At 37.9% G+C, this 18,963-nt stretch overlaps 1 protein-coding gene across 4 annotated transcripts in view; it reads right to left on the reverse strand.

The window, feature by feature from the left end:
- Thrb (thyroid hormone receptor beta) overlaps window positions 1-18,963 on the reverse strand; it is a 366,489-nt gene that overhangs the window by 219,515 nt on the left and 128,011 nt on the right. Inside the window, exon 1 of one of the 4 annotated variants that reach the window (XM_026405362.2) lies at window positions 10,013-10,031. The exons of the other annotated variants lie outside the window; for them this stretch is intronic. The gene's annotated coding sequence lies outside the window, so the exon portion shown is untranslated. Of the gene's footprint in view, window positions 1-10,012; window positions 10,032-18,963 lie in introns of those variants that run through there. 4 annotated transcript variants of the gene reach the window in all.

Here is an 18,963-nt window from a genome sequence, read left to right on the forward strand (position 1 = left end):
GTTCTGAAGGCAGTAGGAGATTTCATGGTTCTGAGCAGGGGTAACATCTACATTGTGCACTAGGAGGATTATGCTAATAGAAATCAGAGGGATAGGTGGGAGAGAGAGAAACTAGATCAGGGTTATTAATTAAGTGTAGACTTCAGGGATTTCACAGCCCTCTTTAACTAATTTGCAGAGGTTTGTGCGAGCATTCGATTTCCTGAGAGATGGTGCAGAGCTTTCCCATGGTTTTCAGTGGCATCCATGACCACTGGCCCCATCAAAATTTTAAGCTCCTGAATCAAGGAAGCCATCTAGAAAGTCTCTTCTAATGGAGATATAAAAATATATCACAGTGGCCGTGGGAATGGAAAGGGGAATCAGAAGCAAATATTTATGAGGTCTGATCTAAACAAATATTCTAGGTGAACAGAAATAATAATAATAGTAATAACAACAACAACAATAATAAAAGAGCAAATAAGAGATTCTGGAAGGTTTGATTCTGGGCAATATCCATCTGCTACTGTTCCTTTCCTTCCCTCTATAACATGAAAGAAGCGAATTCATGTTTCCAAGATGTCATGAAGATTTATTAAGCTGAAAAGTTCCAAGGGAAACATCAGGTATATATGTCACCACTGTCCCCCTGACATGTTCATCACAGATGGTACTAATCAGACACAACCTCTTCTAACAACAGAGTCCAAACACAACCTCCAAATCTGTCTTCAACAGCACCTCAGGCAGCCACTGCTAATAGATTCAAGATGAAACTTACGTCTCTGCTCTAAGGCTTTTTCTAGAGCTACTCTTTTTATTTATTGTATTGACTATTCTTTAGCTTCATAATGGTAAAATACCAATGAATGGGTATACTGGGCTGACTGTATTATATACTCGTATGATCTGCATCTATGAATTTTTGCGCATCTTTCTCACATGCAGGAAACTTACAAACATTTGGATTGCTGGTTACTGCTTATCCAAGTGCATAAATTCACTTAATGTTATCTACAAGCATATAACACACAGTTGAATTAAGCTGAATTAGGGGGGAAATTTTTTGCAAATTTATTCTCTTATCATCATAATGAAGTTTTAAAATTAGCACATCTTATTACAAAAAAGTCTCCCTATGAGAGATTATTGTTTGGCAAATTCTTAATCACAATCATAGAAAATAGGTATACAGTAAATCATAAGTTATCTTTCAAACTATGGGTTGATATTTAACTTCACGAGGTGGTTTTCTTTTACTTTGGGAAATTTTCTGACATTTGAGTTGCCTTTAATACAGTAATACCCTAGTAAAGACAGATTCAGATACACCATATTTGTTTTAAGCTTGTAGTTGGTCATCAAGAAAACCATGACTCTCTATATCCACATGAAGGCTTTGCCTGTTCATCTCAACATCAAACTCTAAAATATGACCTTCAAAATTCAAAACAAATGTTTTTGGAAAACTTTCTAGATTAAAAAAAATATTTTCACAAAATGGGATACAAATTTAAATGTACTGAGTTCCCAATAGTAATGATTTGACCATGATCCACAATAAAAAGTATGTTTTAATCTGCAGTCTTCTCCCGCTCACATATTTAGGAGTGTAAATATATGTCTAACTAAAACAAAAGTTCCACAAAAATCACATCAATCCAAGTGTGATGCACTTGGATATTTTCTATTCCACTGGACTCTACCCGAGTCTCTATTTTGTATACTACTTCATTAAAAGAAGGTTAGCAATGACTTGCTAAATTGATTTCATTATGCACTAATGGGGCCCAACCCACAGTTTGAAAAGCACTACTGTAGCGAAAAGACTAAAGTACTCTGACTTCATTCACCAATGTAAACATATCCACAAAAGACCAATCCTGAACAACTTAGCAGGGGGAAAAAAATCTCTTGGCTTGCTCCCTAGTATCCTGGATGAAGCCAAGGTTTGCTGAGCCAACTTTTGTACTTGGTGGTTGACAATGACTGAAAACTGAAAGGCAGAGATCAAATCCTCACTCTCCCTCTCAACACATCTCTTCCGCTGGGTAATTTATACCGTGCAAGTAACAAGCTATTCAATTTTGCTGTCATTTACTGTTCTTTTTCCAACAGCAATGGAAACCCGGCATCGGTTTACTGTCTTCTCTCTTAGATAGAATAAGATTATTCTCTCTCCTACCCCTCTAAACAAAGATGGCATTCAGCACTCCAGAGGGCCACCCCCAGAGGATCTCCAAACAAAGCCTGGCAGGGAAACTGCTACCCCTAGGAGCAATAGCAGAAGCTGGGCCTGAGGTTGTCAGTCCAGACTGTAGAACACACACGGTTATGATTCTTTTGCCCAAGTGAACACAATCTGCAATTGGAGCAATATCATCAATAGTATAAACAGGGGGCTGGGGGTGTGGCTCAGTGGTAGTTCATTTGCCTTGCATGTGTGAGGCACCACATAAAAATGAACAAACGAATATATACATATAAAAAAGAAAGATTATCATTAAAAACAATAGTATAAACTGACAGGCAGGTGGATGGATGGAAAAGCCATAAAAGGCTATATGTCTCGAAACTTTCAATGAAAGCAAAGCTATTTTTTTTTTTTAAAATAGTTTTTCTAAGAGGAAAATCTTAGACAGATACTATAGATTCATCATACCAGAGATCCTTTGGGGACTATTTTGACATACTTTGGTTCTGGAATATTCTTTCTCACACTTTGCTTTTTTGACATTTGTCTACTTTGACATTCATCTCCTTACTGTGTGCCCTCTCCCGTGCCCGGGCCCACCAGGCCAGTTATCAGTAGTGAGGGCATCAGAAGTCTGAGGGTATTTTGTGTTCTTTAATTTAGCATTTCTACTTCTCAGAATTTATCTTAAATAAATGATCATGGCTACATACAGAGGTTTATGAACAAAGATGTCTACATGGTGTTATTTATAATAGCAAAAGGCTAAAAGGACATACCATTAATTGCTAAAAGTAGCCATCTGTGAGTGGTTGGTGGTAATTTAAATTTCATTTTGTACACTAAACTCATATTTTCTAAATTTTACAAAATAAAAAATAAGACAAAGATGTTGAAAATAATACATCTGTGTTTGCTGTTGGGACACCTGCAAGTCTCCAGGTGGAAGATGTTCACCAGTCCAAGTGAGCCATAATTTTAGAGGGCTCTGGTGCCCACCTGAGCTGTGTGAGAGTACACCAGCGCACTCCACGCCTGGGCTTCTGCAAAAGTAAATACAATTATGGTACCTAATTCATAGAGCGATGATGAGGATTAAACTGAATCAGCCAAGTATTAAAATGGGTAAAGTGCTTAGAAGAGTGTCTGGCACATAAAAGCATGGTGTGAGTGTTAGCTGTTATAGTCATTACTACGCTGGCCCAGGAAACTGTGGGTGTTTGTCTGGTTCCGTGCCAAACCCAGTGCAAAGGCCCAGGAAAAGATGTGTTGGATCTAAGTTTCTCTAAAGTTATGCTCCACATCTGGAGTATCAAAGCAGAACATGAAAACTTGCGCATCGTATTTCTGTGGCAATGCCTTTATGTAGTACACACATGACACAGTTTACCAAATTGTATGTTTAAAATATATTCAGATTCTTTTACGTTGATTAGACGTCAAGGTAGCTGTTTGAAAAATGAAGATGGAATATGCTTTCAGGAAACCATCCTGAGAGAATCTGCCACCAACAGAACAACACTAAAAGAATATTTCAAGAGTGTTCCTCAGGCGGAAGAAGAAAGATCCCAGGTGGGTGCTTGAAGTACAGGAAGGAATTATGAGCAACAAAAATGGTAAATATGCAATAAATCTACAGGAATATTAGCTGGTGAAGACAGTCATTTGTAGTGCCTTGTGGGATTTTAATTGTATGCAAAATTGAAACATAAGACAATAATAACACAAAAGGAAGGAGTGGAAAGTGGAATTAAAGCTCTCTGAGTCCTTCACATTTTCTGGAAGGCAGTCAAGATACAAATTTATAGAATGCACTAATAAACTTATAGCATACACTAATAAATTAATGATATAATTTGTAATTTCTAGGGTAACTGCTAAAAAAAAGAGTTAAAGAATAAATGATTAACAAGCTAATAGAGGCAAAATACTTCATTCAAAATAAGGCAACAAAGGAGAGAAAAAGAAACACCAAACAGTTGGGGAAAATAAAAACAACAAAGTAGTAATATGATAGACTATCATCCAAACGTGTCAATAATTTCACAAAATATGAACAAACACTTAAAGTAATATGCATATATTAAATTCTTTTAAAAATCCCAGTTAAACTGTTTAAATGTGACACAGTTTGTATATAAGGACCCCAAATTTTCAATATATAAAAAATTGCAAAATTTGTATATGAATTATATTAATAGCAGGCACTGTGAACCTAATGAACTCAATAAAAACAGACGTTGCTAGAGATAAAAACATATTTCATAGTGATAAAAGAATCAAACTATAAGAAGATGTGAGAATCCTAAACTGGAAGAAGTAAGTAAGATTCTAATGAATGAACCCTCTCAGTAACCGGTAGAACAGGCTGATAAAGATGAGTAAGAAAGCAGACACGGAAATGCGTTGATAAATCTCACCTAATTGATCTCTTTAGAACACTCTGGCCAACAGCCCTGGAATTCACAGAATGCACATTGAACATTTACCAAAGTTTACCAGGTGCTGCAGGATAAACAAGACCGAACACATTTCAAAGGTCAAAAATCATATAGAATGTGTTCTCTGATCACAGTAAAGTTAAGCAGAAATGCATAGTAACAAAACAAAAAAAAAGTTGCACAAATGGTGGAAATTAAGCAATACACCCTAATGAACTCACAGGCAAGGAGGAATGCAAAGGAAGTTAGGCAACATTATTAAGGGAATTATGAGGCAAATATGACATTAAAAGTGTGAGATGCTATTAAAGGTATAATGCGTGTAATAGAAAAGAAGATCTGAAAACCAACTACATAAGTATCCACATCAACAAATCATCAGACTACCAGGCAGAAATCAACAAAAGTGAAAGGAACAAAATAACAAGGGGCAGAAAGTAATGACAGAAAATAGAAGCAATTTAATTGAGAAAATTAATGAGGTCAAGAATTGGTTCTCTGACAAAATGCTAGTAAAGCCCATGATCCTGTAGTCAGATTAATCAAGAGAAAAGAAGGCAAAAAATTACAAATATTACTTGAGAAGGTAAATCACTATAAATCCTACTGACCTTGAAAGGAAAGAGGACTATGAACACTTTATGGCAATGTTTGAAAATGTAAATGAAAGGGATAAATAGCTAAAAAATATTTTATTTTCACCAAGCAGGAGAAAAATGACAAAAAAATTGAATTTGTATGTAAAATTCTACTTACCAAATGTTTTCCAGTCCTAGAATGTTTTACTGCTAAATTTTACCAAACACATTATTCTTACCTAACTCATTGAGAACATAGAAAGGTCATGTCTCAGCTCATTCTATGAAACTCATTAGAGGAGGACAACACAGCCTTGACCCATAACCCAACAAGGACATTATGAGAACAGAAAATTACAATCTAATATTCCTTAAGAATTTGCCAGAAAAGCACTAAACAAAATACCAGTAAACTGAATCCTGAGATACCTTTGAAAGTATAACACACTGTGAGCAAGAGGAACTTACTATAGAAACACAAAGTTTGTTTAATATTGGAGAACCAATGAATGCAAACCAAGTTTGTTTAATATTGGAGAACCAATGAATGCAAACCAGTTTGTTAAGAGAAAAACGGGAAAAAGCACATGGTCATCTCAACGGATGCAGAAAAAGCACTTGACATCATTGAAATCTGTTCTTGATAAGACATTAAGCAAACTAGGTGTGCTCTACGTTTTTAAAGTGTTTTATTTTCCCAGTGCCTCCACACCCTCACCAGAAGGCTGTTAGTACCCTGCCCAGCTGAGCAGATGTACCAGTGTGGTAAGGCTGGTCTCTGCCACAAATGCTCTTTCTTATCTTCCCCTGAATGTGACCAGAAGATATTCACAGTCACAAAAGCTGCCCCCATGTGCCTTTCCCTGTTTATTCCATCCTGAACTCCAACAAGACATTTATCTTCAGGTCTTCCTAGAACTAAAATAACACTCATAACTTCATACGCCTCTCCTGGTGTATGTCCATGGTCATGTTGGAGTGATCCTTAAAGTCCCCAACAAAAAGGACATATTCTTTGCAACAACCAAGGATGGAAAGGAAACTTTCTCTACATGATAACATGAAAAAGTAAATCACTATAAATCTATAGCAAACATTCTACTTGATGAATTTTGAAAGCCTTTTCCTAAGGCTTGGAATAATTCAAGAATGCCTTCCACAATCACCCCTTGAATAGAGGTCCTCAGACACTGTAATTGGGGGCAGGGTAAGGATAGTTTGAAAAAGGGAAGAGATGAAATTGGGATTAGCTGTGATTAGTCTCTGACATCATAACAGTGTATGAGGAAGTTATAAAATTACATTCATAATACATGTGACTGACAAAGGAATCATATATAGAACTCCTACAAATAAGCAAGAAAGAGACCAACCATATCATTGCTGGCCATTTGCCCTTCTTTTGAGAAGTGTCTGTTCAGTTCATCTGACCATTTATTGAATGGGTTATCTGTTCTGTTGGTGTTGAGATTTTTGAGTTCTTTATATGTTCTGGATATTAATCCTCTGTCAGAAGAGTAGCTGGCAAAGATTTTTTTTCCCCATTCTTAGGCTGTCTCCTCAGTCTGTATTTTCTTTTGCTCTGCAGAGTTTTTTTAATTTGATGCAATTCTATTTATGGATTTTTGCTATTATTTCCTGAGCCACAGGAGTCCTATTTAGGAAATGTTCTGAAAAAAAATCTGGTACTCAACTGGATATGTATAATTTAAAAAGATACTCTAGTACCTTATTTCACAAGATGCAGAAAAATCAATTCCAGGTGCATCGATGGTGTAAAGGTCAAAGCTTCAAGCAGATAACATGGGTAAATATATTTATGATTTAGGGGTTAACAAAGTTTTCCTAAGCAGAACACAAAAGGGCACCAACAGAACAAGAAACAGAAAACAAAGAAAAAATAAATTTTAAAAAGGAAACAGATAATAAAGGAAAAATAAGAAATTAGATTATATTAAAGTTAGAAACTTTTGGTTACCAAAAGACATGATTATGAGAGGAGAAAATTGGGAAATAATGTTTGCAATACATATGACCTTCAAAGAAATCATATATAGAATATGTATAGAACTCTTATGAGTCAATTGAAGAAAAGCAACCCAACCTAAAATAGCCAAACGACTTTGATATCCTCACATAAGAAAGTACTCAAATGCAAATCAACATGTGAAAAAACTCTCAACATCATTCTTTGTCAGAGGAGCGCAAATTAAAAACACAATAAAATAACTATATACACCTACCGGAATGGCTAAAGCTAAAAATACTGCCAATATCTAGTGTTGGAGAAGATATAGAGAAATTGGAACTCTTATACATCCTTGGTAGGAGTGTAATCACTGTGACTGTTTTATAATGTCTCCTAAGGTCAAATATACATGTTACAAACCAGCAATTCCACTCCCAAACCCAACAGAAATGTGCACATATGTTCACCAAAAAGTGTCCAGAGCTGCACTTTTCATAATAACCAACAGGTGGAAGCAGCTCAAATGTTCAGTGGTTCAACTGTTCATCAGAGAAGAACTGGTGTAAGTTGTAACATATGCATCCTGGGGAATAAAAGTCAGAAATGATAGATGGTCTTACAAATTGCTCTGACTGATTTACTGCATAACTTTGAAAGTGTTTTTCAAGAACTTGCTCTGGAAAAGATTAAGACAATTTATAAAGATACACAGGCCATAAAAAGTGGTCATAAATTACAACAAAAGGTGAAAAGGCAAAGGAGAGCAAGGCTAGGTGCTAACAGGGAACAGGGGGGTAGGCTAGTATGCAAAATGCAAATCCTCATGCATTCAGTAATTTTTACTGAGTGCCTCATATGTGCCAGGAACAATGAAGAGACAATGTTTTCAAACTTAGTTGCAGCTGTTAATTGTCCATGGCTTACTATTGAGCAAAAGAAGCCAGACATAAGAAAGTATACATTCTACATTTATCCCATAATATAAAGTTTGAAACAAAGCAAAGTTAATCTCTCAGTTGGGGTGAGACTGAATGAGGGCATAAGGAGAGGTTCTGCTTCCTTTTGGGGGGTGGGGTGTACAAGGGATTGAACTCAGGGGCACTTAATCACTGAGCCACATTCCCATCTCTATTTTGTATTTTATTTAGAGACAGGGTGTTGGTGAGTTGCTTAGCACCTCCCTGTTGCTGAGGCTGGCTCTGAACTCTTGATCCTCCTGCCTCAGCCTCCCAAGCTGCTGGGATTACAGGCGTGCATCATGACGGTGCCTGGTGAGGTTCTGTTTCATATCAAAGTTTTGTTCATGATCTAAATAGTAGTTACATGGTATAGTTACTTTGGGGAAATTTATCAAGCTGTAGGCTAATGTTTTGCATATATTTCTGGAGGTATGCTTTGCTGTAAGAGTAGATTGATTTAAGAAAGTTTATTTTAAAAATATCACATGTATGTTTTCTATTTATCATTCATAAGGATGTAGACATATGTAGCAAGGAATTGTGATAAGGACCTAAACCATCCATCAGGGTAAATTTCAGACATCTTGCAGAATTCAGAGTGATGCTGTCATTTTGTATGGGTTGGGGGAAGTGAAGAGGCATAAAGAAACAGCCTTAAGTTATCAGAGTTTCTGTAAAGAGGTTGTTTGGTATATTACTCATTTTATTCTCATTGTGAAGAATAGTAGAAATATTTTCCTTGCGCACAGTTGTGGGAAATGAGTGCCAACGTTTGTGCAGTTAATGATTCTCTTCTACCCACAGCTTTGACAATATTCAGCCCTAAATTTTGCTACATCCTTAGAACAGTGGTTTTCAAACTCCCTTAACCGTGGCAACAGGGGGGAAAAATACATTTTCTACAGTGATCCAATATGTAAACACACACATAAATTGGAAACATACATTTAAGGAAATAATATCTTTGCTTTGTGCATTGCTGGTTGATATTTTCTATTACGTTCTAGCCTTTACATCCGAATCCATTAAAACGATGGTCACTCACTAAGATGGTTTCTTGGACCATTAATGGGCTGCAACTAAGTTTGAAAACATTGTCTCTTCATTGTTCCTGGCACATATGAGGCACTCAGTAAAAATTACTGAATGCATGAGGATTTGCATTTTGCAATACTAGCCTACCCCCCCTGCCCGGTGTTAGCATCTAGCCTTGTTCTCCTTTGCCTTTTCACCTTTTGTGGTAATTTATGACCACTTTTTATGGCCTGTGTATCTTTATGGGTTGTCTTAATCTTTTCCAGAACAAGTTCTTTAAAAACCTTTTCAAAGTCACACAGTAAATCAGTCCAAGCAGAGTCAGAAGAGAAAAATTCATCCAAAGACTCCAGGAACAAGAAGCTCAATACCTGTTAAGACAGACACTTCCTGTCCCATCTGAGTAACAAGGTCTGCAGCACCAGGACACCCGAGAGCAGATGGCGACTGTGACTAAGTGACTGGAGCTCACCTCTACCCTTACAGGGAACTGTATATGCTCTTGCTTTCCATGAAGTTCTCTTGCATTTCCGACAGATGGGAGAGAGGGTGCCAGCTCATTCTAAGAAACACAAAGACGTCTTTAGAAAGAGCGACAAAGGGTTCTGCAATGACAATGAGGAGGGGTGTGAGCGTCTATGTGCATCGCTGTGATAAAGGAGTTCATGGTCTAGAGTTTCCTTTATCTGTCTTTTCAGGGTGTAAAGTCCTTCTCAGGCCATTGAAATGGTGTGTCTACAGAAGCGCCAGCAAACATGTTGGAAGCAACTAGCTCAGGCATGTGAGAATAAACCTTATCGTTCTACCACAGGAACAAATTTCACCTTAATAAAACTTTCATTTTAAAGCATTACCTTTGGTCTGATTGAATGCCACTCTCCCTACAAAAGGTTCTTGGATCACTTTTGGGCAAGGCGCCAATCATGGTTTATCTTCAACACCCAAAGAAAGGAAGATGTGTTTGGGGCCGAGCACCACGGCACGGTCCAGTTGGGTGATGTTGTCGATGGGAGGACAGGGCTGTGGGCTACAGAAGGGATGTGAAGGTGACTGGTCATTTCTTTAGGCAAAAACGCTCAAACATTAAAGAGGCTGTCACAGGGCTGGCTGTGGCAGCAGCCTCCAATGCATGAGAAGATTTACATGCACAAATGTCTACAGGAGCATCTGCTTTAGTATGAGATCAGAAACAGCTTGCAATTATAAACTGGGGGATGGAGGCAGTGGTTCAAAAGTGATCATGCAACAGCTAAATCAGTGTTTATAAACTCACAAGACAAGAAACCACTACAATAAAATGCTACATGAGAAAGCAGAATGAAAACCTGTACATATGAAATATGAATTCAACCATAGTTTTGAAGCATGCAGAACCATATTATTATATATACATAGACAAAGGTTTGTAAGAAACACTCCAAAATGTTAAGAGGAGCTATAAATGCTGGCCAGTGGTAATAAAAGTGAACATTAACTTTCTTCTTTTATTTTTCAAAATTTCTACTATAGGCATAGATTGCTTTAACAACTAAATAGAAGCTATTTAATAAATGTAATGATACATTCCTATATAAACTTTAGCTTGTTCATTCACTGATTCACAAATATCTAGATAAAAAATGTTTTTTTTTCCTCTAATGACTACTTTAGAGTTAAATTTTCAACTCAGCACAGAGAACAGGAAGATTATGCCTCAGTGAATCACATGCAAAGTAAAAGTGAAACATGAATATATACCCCTGGGTCTATTTGCATGAAGAAAGACCAACTTTAAAAATACTCTTACAAGAAACACTGTATTCTCTTTCTCTCTCTTTCTCTACACACACACACATACATATGTATTTATATATCTACAATATATGTAGCGTGTGCATATGTATATATGTGTATGTTTTTTTCTGAGGGATGTGTGCAACAATTTAAAACTGCTGTCTATAAATAACATTAAAGGTTTAGATGGACTAGCTCAAAACCCACACAGTCAGTGAAAATGTCAAACAGTCATGAATTCCCCTGGTAGATTTCCCCAGTCCTGCAGCAACTAATGTCGCCCAGCTGGCTGTAGGCAAAAGTGAGAGACAGATTAATCTCTATAGATATTTGAAAAGGAAATGAAGGTGGTACAAAGAAATGAGGCTGCTGCTTTCAAGCCAGGGTCAGAGACTATTCACTGTGAGTTAGCAGGCCCCCAGCACACATGCTAAATAAAGCATCCTCATTTTTTCCTGTGGTTTATAGCTACTTTGCCACTTCACTGAACCCTGCCTGTCAGAATGGGATATCACCAAAAGCTCAATGTTGCCCTGGCAGATGCAGAGAGGAAAAAGAAAGACTGATCTGTCTTATCATTGACTTCTCTGACTTTATATTTTTGACAGATAATTCAATATGCTAAAAAAAAACAAAACACAGAGAAAGAACATTATCAAACCTTATTACTAGCAAGTCATTTAATCAAAAACAGTTTTGCTTTCTATTCCTTCATTTAAATAAAACAAAATTTAATCAAGCAGGGCTTTGAATCTTAAATGTTAAGATTCTGGCAAACCTTCTCAATTCCTTGTTAAGCACTGCTAATATTTTTTGACAGTTTCTTAGTAAAGTGCATGAACACACCACCTACAATATGGTAGTCTCCTGCCCTGTCCTCACTTCAAGATTTCTAAATGAAGAGTTTTAAAGGAACTTCAGAGGCTATCAAATTGGACAGCAAACATGTCTATTTTGGACAAAACATGCAATATATAAAGAATGACCAGGATCTAGGCACCATCCTTTGGGCTTTCTTGTCTATAATGGAGGGTAAGCTGTTCAGCATGTTAGAACATCTTCCAGTCCTTGGGCTGAGACATTTGTTACCGACTTTACAATTGATATTGGGTCCTTGAGTGTCTGCACTGGAGGAAATAGAAGGGAGTCAGCCCGGGAGGGAAGAGGGATCAATTCTGTGGTCTGTCTGGATTCTTGCTCTCAAAGAAAGGATTACAGTGCTAACCCATGCATAAAGAGTGAATAAAGTCAAACTTCCAGATTAAGTAAAGAACTTGGTTTGGAAACAAGACTACAAATCCCCTGTGACTGTGAAGACTTTCCTGTCCCGTGATTGCAACCCAAGAAAGTCCAAGGCCATTGCATAGAGGCTCTGGTAGCTTCTCAGTCATCCTTGAGGGAGATCATAAAAGGCTCAAGATCTTGGGGTGAAGGATTTCTCCATAAATCCACACTGATGTCAAATAAGTACACGAGCTAACAAATAGGAGGAGGGTTGAATGACAAGTAATGAATGCAGATGGAAGAATAAGAAACCCACTAACGGGTGTTAATATTGGGTGGTACATAGGAATGAGGTTAAAATTTGAGGAAGATAAAGATATTTGCATAGTCTCAAGGCAATTCCTCCCAAATAGCAGTTATTGATTATAAAGGGGGAAAATAGTAACTTTACAATGAGAAAACCTGGAAGATACCACTTTCACCAAATAATTGGAACTAACATCATTAATAGTGGAATAAACTGTCATGACGTACTTTGTGATATGCAGTCCTGAGAAGGACACAAGTTCACTCCTCTGGTGTTCCTTTCATCAGAATTTAGCATGGGAGAAACATCAGAAATCCAAACTAGAGACAGTCTACTAAACAATCAGGATCTGTGTCCTCCCCAAATGTCAAGGTCAAGAAGCACAAAGGAGGTTGAAGAATCATTTCCAAATGGAGACTGATGAGACATAACAACTGTCACGAGAGATGACCTATTACAAGACACAATATCCTGGAATGGATGCTGATTGGGAAAAAAACTGTTATTGAATACTTATTGGACAATTGATTCAATATGAGTACAGAATGTCAATCAGATAATAGTATATATATATATCACTGTTGAATTTCCCGGGTTGGACACTTGTGCTGTGGTTACATCAGATCTGTCCTTGTTCTTGGGAAATATGTGCTGAAGCATTTAGAAGTGATGGCAAAACGAAACAAAACAGGTGGGTATCAGAGACTTAATAGTATGGAACACCATTTTTCTCTACCCTGGAATTCCTCCCTGGCCAATTGGAGTCAGGCTAGCTGGGAAAGGAGGCTCAATGCTTCATTTTACCTGAAGGGGGAAAGAATGGGGCACGAGGTGTACCTACCCACTGCAGGAACAGCTGGAGGATCTGGGGAGAGTTTTTATCATCTCGGCACTTTTAATGTATATGGGAGTCTGATCTAAATATCATCTAAATAAGAAATGTGCGAGACTTGAGGTATGATTCATCCTGAGGCCAAATTTCTCTCCAGCTGTGAACCTGTGAAGCTAGACAAGTCCTGTGCTTCCAAAATGCAACAGTGAGACAGACATTGGAGAGACAGTCCCATTCGGAAAAGGAGAAATAGGACAGAAGGAAAAGATGAGAGATCTCAAGCAAATCCCAAAACCAGTCCAGCAAATTTAATTGGATATCAGGCTTGAGAATCATCTTCTTTGGTTTGATGCTCTTCCCTTCAGGGCCCCTGGAATGGTGGCCCCAACCCCAGGGCAAGGTTCTTTATAGCAGTTCTGCCCCAAGGCTTTGGGAAAAGGCTCTGTGGTCTTTCGAAACCAAGGTGGTGGCCCTGATGATCTGTAAATTGCCTTTGGGGTCCCCCCCCAATTATTTTTGGACTGGAGATTAAACCCAGGGCTGCTTAATCACTGAGCTACATCCCAGCCCTTTTTATTTTTTATTTAGTGACAGGGTCTCACTGAGTTGCTTAGGGCCTCGCTAAATTGCTGAGGCTGGCATTGAACTCAAGATCCTCCTGCCTCAGCCTCCAGAGCCACTGGGAATACAGGTATGTGCCAGAGCACCTGATGATCCTTCCCCTTTTCAAAGAAGAGTATAGGTTTGCCGCTGAGTAGTTCTCTGGTCTGGTTCTGTAGAATCCCAGAAGCTTGTCAGTCTCCCTTCATTCAGTGCTGTTTGGTCTGACCCTGTTCGTTCAAACTGGCAGTATGTCAGCTGGTCTAACTCCATTCCCACTCCTGACTGTGCTGAGATAATACCAGAATCTCACCTTCTGTCCATATTCCTAGCACGTCATCTCAAAACTCTTCCATCACCCAGTTCCAAAGCCATATCCACATTTTTAGTCATTTGTTATTGCGGCACCCCACTTCTTAGTGCAAAAAAAAAAAAAAAAAAGAAAGAAAAAAGTCATTCCAAGAGCCAAGTTAGATAGGATGGTAACAGGAAGAAACAGACAGCAGGACTGGATGCCCTCCTTCTCCTGAGCTCATTCAGACTCCTCACCCCAAAGACTGGGTCTGACTGCCCATGCTAAAAACTTTCCTTATGTAACATCCGAAGGTAAAGATGTTACATAAATTGCTATGTAGCAATATAAAAAGGTTTACACTTAAAAATTTTTAGCATCTAGCCATGATGTTCAGTGACATCTAACAATGTCATTGGGCTTATTTTGAGACCAGGTACCTCAAAATAAACACTGCCTTATATTTTTGTTAGATCTTAATCATATAACAAAAATAGAACTAATAAACTAACAAATTTAGACCCAAATAATCTAACAAAAATATAAGGAAGTGTTTATTTTGAGGTACCTTGTCTAAAGATTGAAATAAAAGGAAAAGGGATAGTGGCCCTTCCTTAATTTCACAGGTTATTTTTCTTCTAGTTGCTTTTTAAATTTTTTTTCCATTTTACAAAAAGAGCACCAATGTTATAAGTTCAAAATTCCAGAGCTGAAAGGCATGTTAAGACATTACCTCATTCAAATTCTTCTTACTGCTGAGGGTAGAAAGGTGAAGAGAATTTCTCAACCTTAAATTTGCACCAGGACTGGAATCCCTTTTGTCCCTTTTGAAAAAACATTGTTGTTCAGATAGAAATAAAACATGTATGTGCTGGGTGGGTGGGATGGCATTAGCCAGTAATTTCTGGGACTCAGGAGGCTGAGGCAGGAGGTTATTGCAAGTTTGAAACCAGCCTCAGTAACTTAGCAAGACCCTGTCTCAAAATAAACGAAAATTAAAAGGGCTGGAGGTGTAGCTCAGTGGTGAAGCACTCCTAGTTTCAATTCCCAGTCTCAAAATCAACAAAACAAAACAAATGAAAAAAAACATACATGGCTAAAAATAATTCAGAAATTTAAAAAGAGCATACCTTGGAAACTGAGTCATGTTAGAACTGAAGTCCTTGTACACACATGCGTTTATATCTATATATCATTTTCCCATAGAAGGATCATAGTATAACTCTATCTCGCTATTTTATTTGGTCCTTAATTTAAACTCTTTTCCTATAATATATTCAAAATTGCTGCCTTCTTTAAAGATGGTTACATAAGTCTTCCATGGTACTTATTCTGCTCATAGTTTATTAAACCACTCCTCTAATGACCTACTTTCACGGTCTTTACTGCTCTTTGATTTTATAGACAAGGCTGTGCTGGCGGAAGGGACATTAACTGTGTGCATCTTTTCATGCATTTCTGTCTCTTGTTTCTTTTCCTTTTTCTTTTTTTTAAACTTCTACCTTGGCAACCACTCCAGGACCGTCCTTCAATTCCTGGCCTTGCTTTAGCTTACTCCATAGCACTTGCCACCGCATGGAATAGGATACACTGGATTCTTTATTGTTTATCGTTTGTACCTGTCAGAGTGTGGAAGCTCCAAGGGATCAGGACCTGCTTATCCTTAGATCTGAGAACAGTGCTAAGCTCTTTGTAGGCACTCAACAAATATTTGATGAACAAATGAACAAATAGTTTGCACATTTTACTATGGGATTATTGGTCTTTTTTTTTCTTATTGATTCATAGAGTTCTTTTTCTTTTATTATTCTTCTTATTTTTTTTAGTTGTAGATGGACACAATACATTTGCTTTATTTATTTATTTTTTATGTGGTGCTGAGGATCGAATCCAGTGCCTCACATGTGCTAGGCAAGCACGCTACAGCTACAACCCCAGCCTCATGGAGTTCTTTATGATGGAATGAACCATTGATTGTTGTTTATGTTATCAATTTATTTTGCAGTGTGGTATTTATTTGACTTTGTTGATGGTGTTTTCTTCCATAAAGAAATGTTTATTACACTGTCAAACATAACATCTCTTGTCTTGCATAGTTGTGGGGTTTTGTGTATTGCTTAGAAAGGCCTTATAGATCCCACAGGGGTACTTTACTGGTTTGATTTTAGGTTGGAATTTTGATTCACTTGGAATTTAGTTTGTTGTAAGTAGTGGCTATATATATAGCTTTTTAATTTTCCCCAGAGAGCAATTGGCCCGACATTAATTAAAGAATAATCTATCCTTCTGTCATTATTCTGAACATCATCTTATCATACACCAAATTTCTAAAATATTTACAACTACATCTGGTCCCTGTTCTCTTTTGTGCATTTGCCTGTCTATTCTGAGTTGGTCTGAAAATACTTTAATCCCTTTCGATTTAGAGTATATTTTAACACTGGGGTGACACTGGGCCTTCCTCTTTGTCCCCTTTTTCACCATAATTTTTCCATCAATTCCATATGGCTATTTTTTCTGTAAGAACATCAGAAGCCACTGAAACAGTTTTCAATTATGCTTCCAAAAAAATTCCATTGTTGAGATCAGAGTACTGTATAGATTAATTGAAGAAGAGATGACACCAATAACAGTTCTCTTGACTCCTGAATATTCTTATTTATGCTCTTCTGACTTCATTGACACAAACAAGTAAAAATTAACTTTCTCCAATGGGAAGAGTGATTATGACACATCCCCAAATTACCACTAAATCTTCCTCTTCCAGATATCTATTGTGGTGAAGCAAACCACCTCAAAATTCAGTGGCTTAAAACAACCACCACTTTTACTACATCTCATGATTTTGTGGGTTGAGAAGTCAAGCAAGGCTGCGTGGAGTAATTCTTCTGCTTTCACAGAGTGTTAACTGAGGACACTTGGTAATCAACTGGTGGCTGGGTTGGTCTGGAAGTTTAAGATGGCTCCATTCACTTATAGGACACCATAGCAGGGATGACAGGAAGGCTGAGCTCAGCTGGGATTCTACCCCAGAGTCCCTATCCATGGCCTCTCCAGCATGGCAACTTCATGGTAGTTAGAATTTAGATGGTGGCCCAGGCTCCAAAAGCAAGTGCTCCAGAGAATAAGCCGGGGGGTGGGGGGGCACTCCATAGTCTTTAATGGACCTGTATCAGAAGTCCCAAGGAGTCCTCTGCTGTTCTGTCCTGGTCAATGAAGTAACAAGCTTTACCAAGCTCAAGGAGAGAAGACAGAGACCCCTCTTCCAAAAAAAGGTGTGCCAAAGAAAACCACCATACATTCCATTAGTAGAAAACCAGACAATTTTTCACTTTGGTTTAATAACTCCAAGACTTGTCTACAATCTTCCTTCTATGTCTGTCATTTTCTGTCACTGGAGACATGGACAAGAAGCAGGACTGGAAAACATTTAATTTTTTCAAAACAAATTTTCAGCAGAGTTCTATTTTTTGCCCTTTCACAAGGGGATGACCACAGTCCTCAGTGTGACTGACTTTATCCATCCTTTCTTTTTGCTCTCCTTCCTGGCCACTGAATAGCTTGCTGGTGTCTCTACCAGAAGGTGGAAGGAGCAAAGAGAAGTAAACTCTAATTTATCAATTTGTAAAGTATGTTGGTTGGCAGCAATTTTGCATAAAGGCAGAAAATAAACTAAAAGTACATGTTTTGAGGAGTAACAGTGAAACCCAATCATGCATTACATAGAACACCAGAGCTGGTTGTTCTTTCCACTGATCCAAGGCCTTATTTCAAAGACCCCTAAAGGCATGCTCCAGCTCTCCCCTATACACATTCCTAAATCATGCCTTTCTTTTGTAAACTACAGAGATTTATTGATTATCTGATGGCTTAGGCACCTTATCCCTGTTTATCCCTGTGTAACCTTACCAGTACTTCAAGGGTAGGAATTGTTATGCTCATTTTATAGCTGACAACCCTGCTGCTTGGAGAGATTACTTACCAAGAGTCACAGAGCAAATAGATGGCAGACCCTATTCCCTACACCTTTCTCCAATTATGTTTAGTGGGCTGATGGCATCAGTATCATCCAGTAGCTTGTTGGAAATACAGAACCTCAGGTTGAAACCCAGACCCATTGCATCAAGAGCTGCATTTTAACAAGATCTCCAGGTAATGCTAATTCATATTAAAGTTTTTAAAGCACTGTTCTGCATTTCTGGTTCTCAAACATCCCTGCACACTGGAAGTCCATGGAGAGTTATTTTAAAACACTGAGGCCTGAGTTTGTTTCCTCCTTCCCAATACCAATTCCAATTTAATTGTTCTGGCATGCAACCTGGGCAACAAGAGTTCTCAAAGCTCCCCAGGTAGTTCTAATATGCAGCAAAATTTAAGAACCCACTGGTTTATATAGCTTGCTTTGTATTAAGTGTTCCTTATATCTGGTATGGGTGTTTATTGTCATCTTAGAATACATTCTATATTCCCAAACTTAAATATATTTTACATATCAGCTCTCTTTCCAAGGTAGTTTCTTGCACAAAATATGCACTCAGTAAACATTTGCTGCTATTGCTGTTGCTGAAAATGGTGCTTTAATTGGTCTGTGGTGGGGCTTATGCATCAGAATTTTTGAAAAAGGGCCTCATGTGCTTCTCTTGTGCAGCCAAGGTTGAGAACCATTGGGTTGGCTCCTACGGTTCCAGCTGATGGTTGCTATGGAGAAATTTGGGTGGAGGAGTGTGAAATGTTCTGATTTTTTTAAAGAAGAACCTCAAATCTCCAATTTTTAAAA

Source organism: Urocitellus parryii, chromosome 3, assembly GCF_045843805.1.
Source record: "Urocitellus parryii isolate mUroPar1 chromosome 3, mUroPar1.hap1, whole genome shotgun sequence".
Taxonomy (NCBI): Eukaryota; Metazoa; Chordata; class Mammalia; order Rodentia; family Sciuridae; genus Urocitellus; species Urocitellus parryii.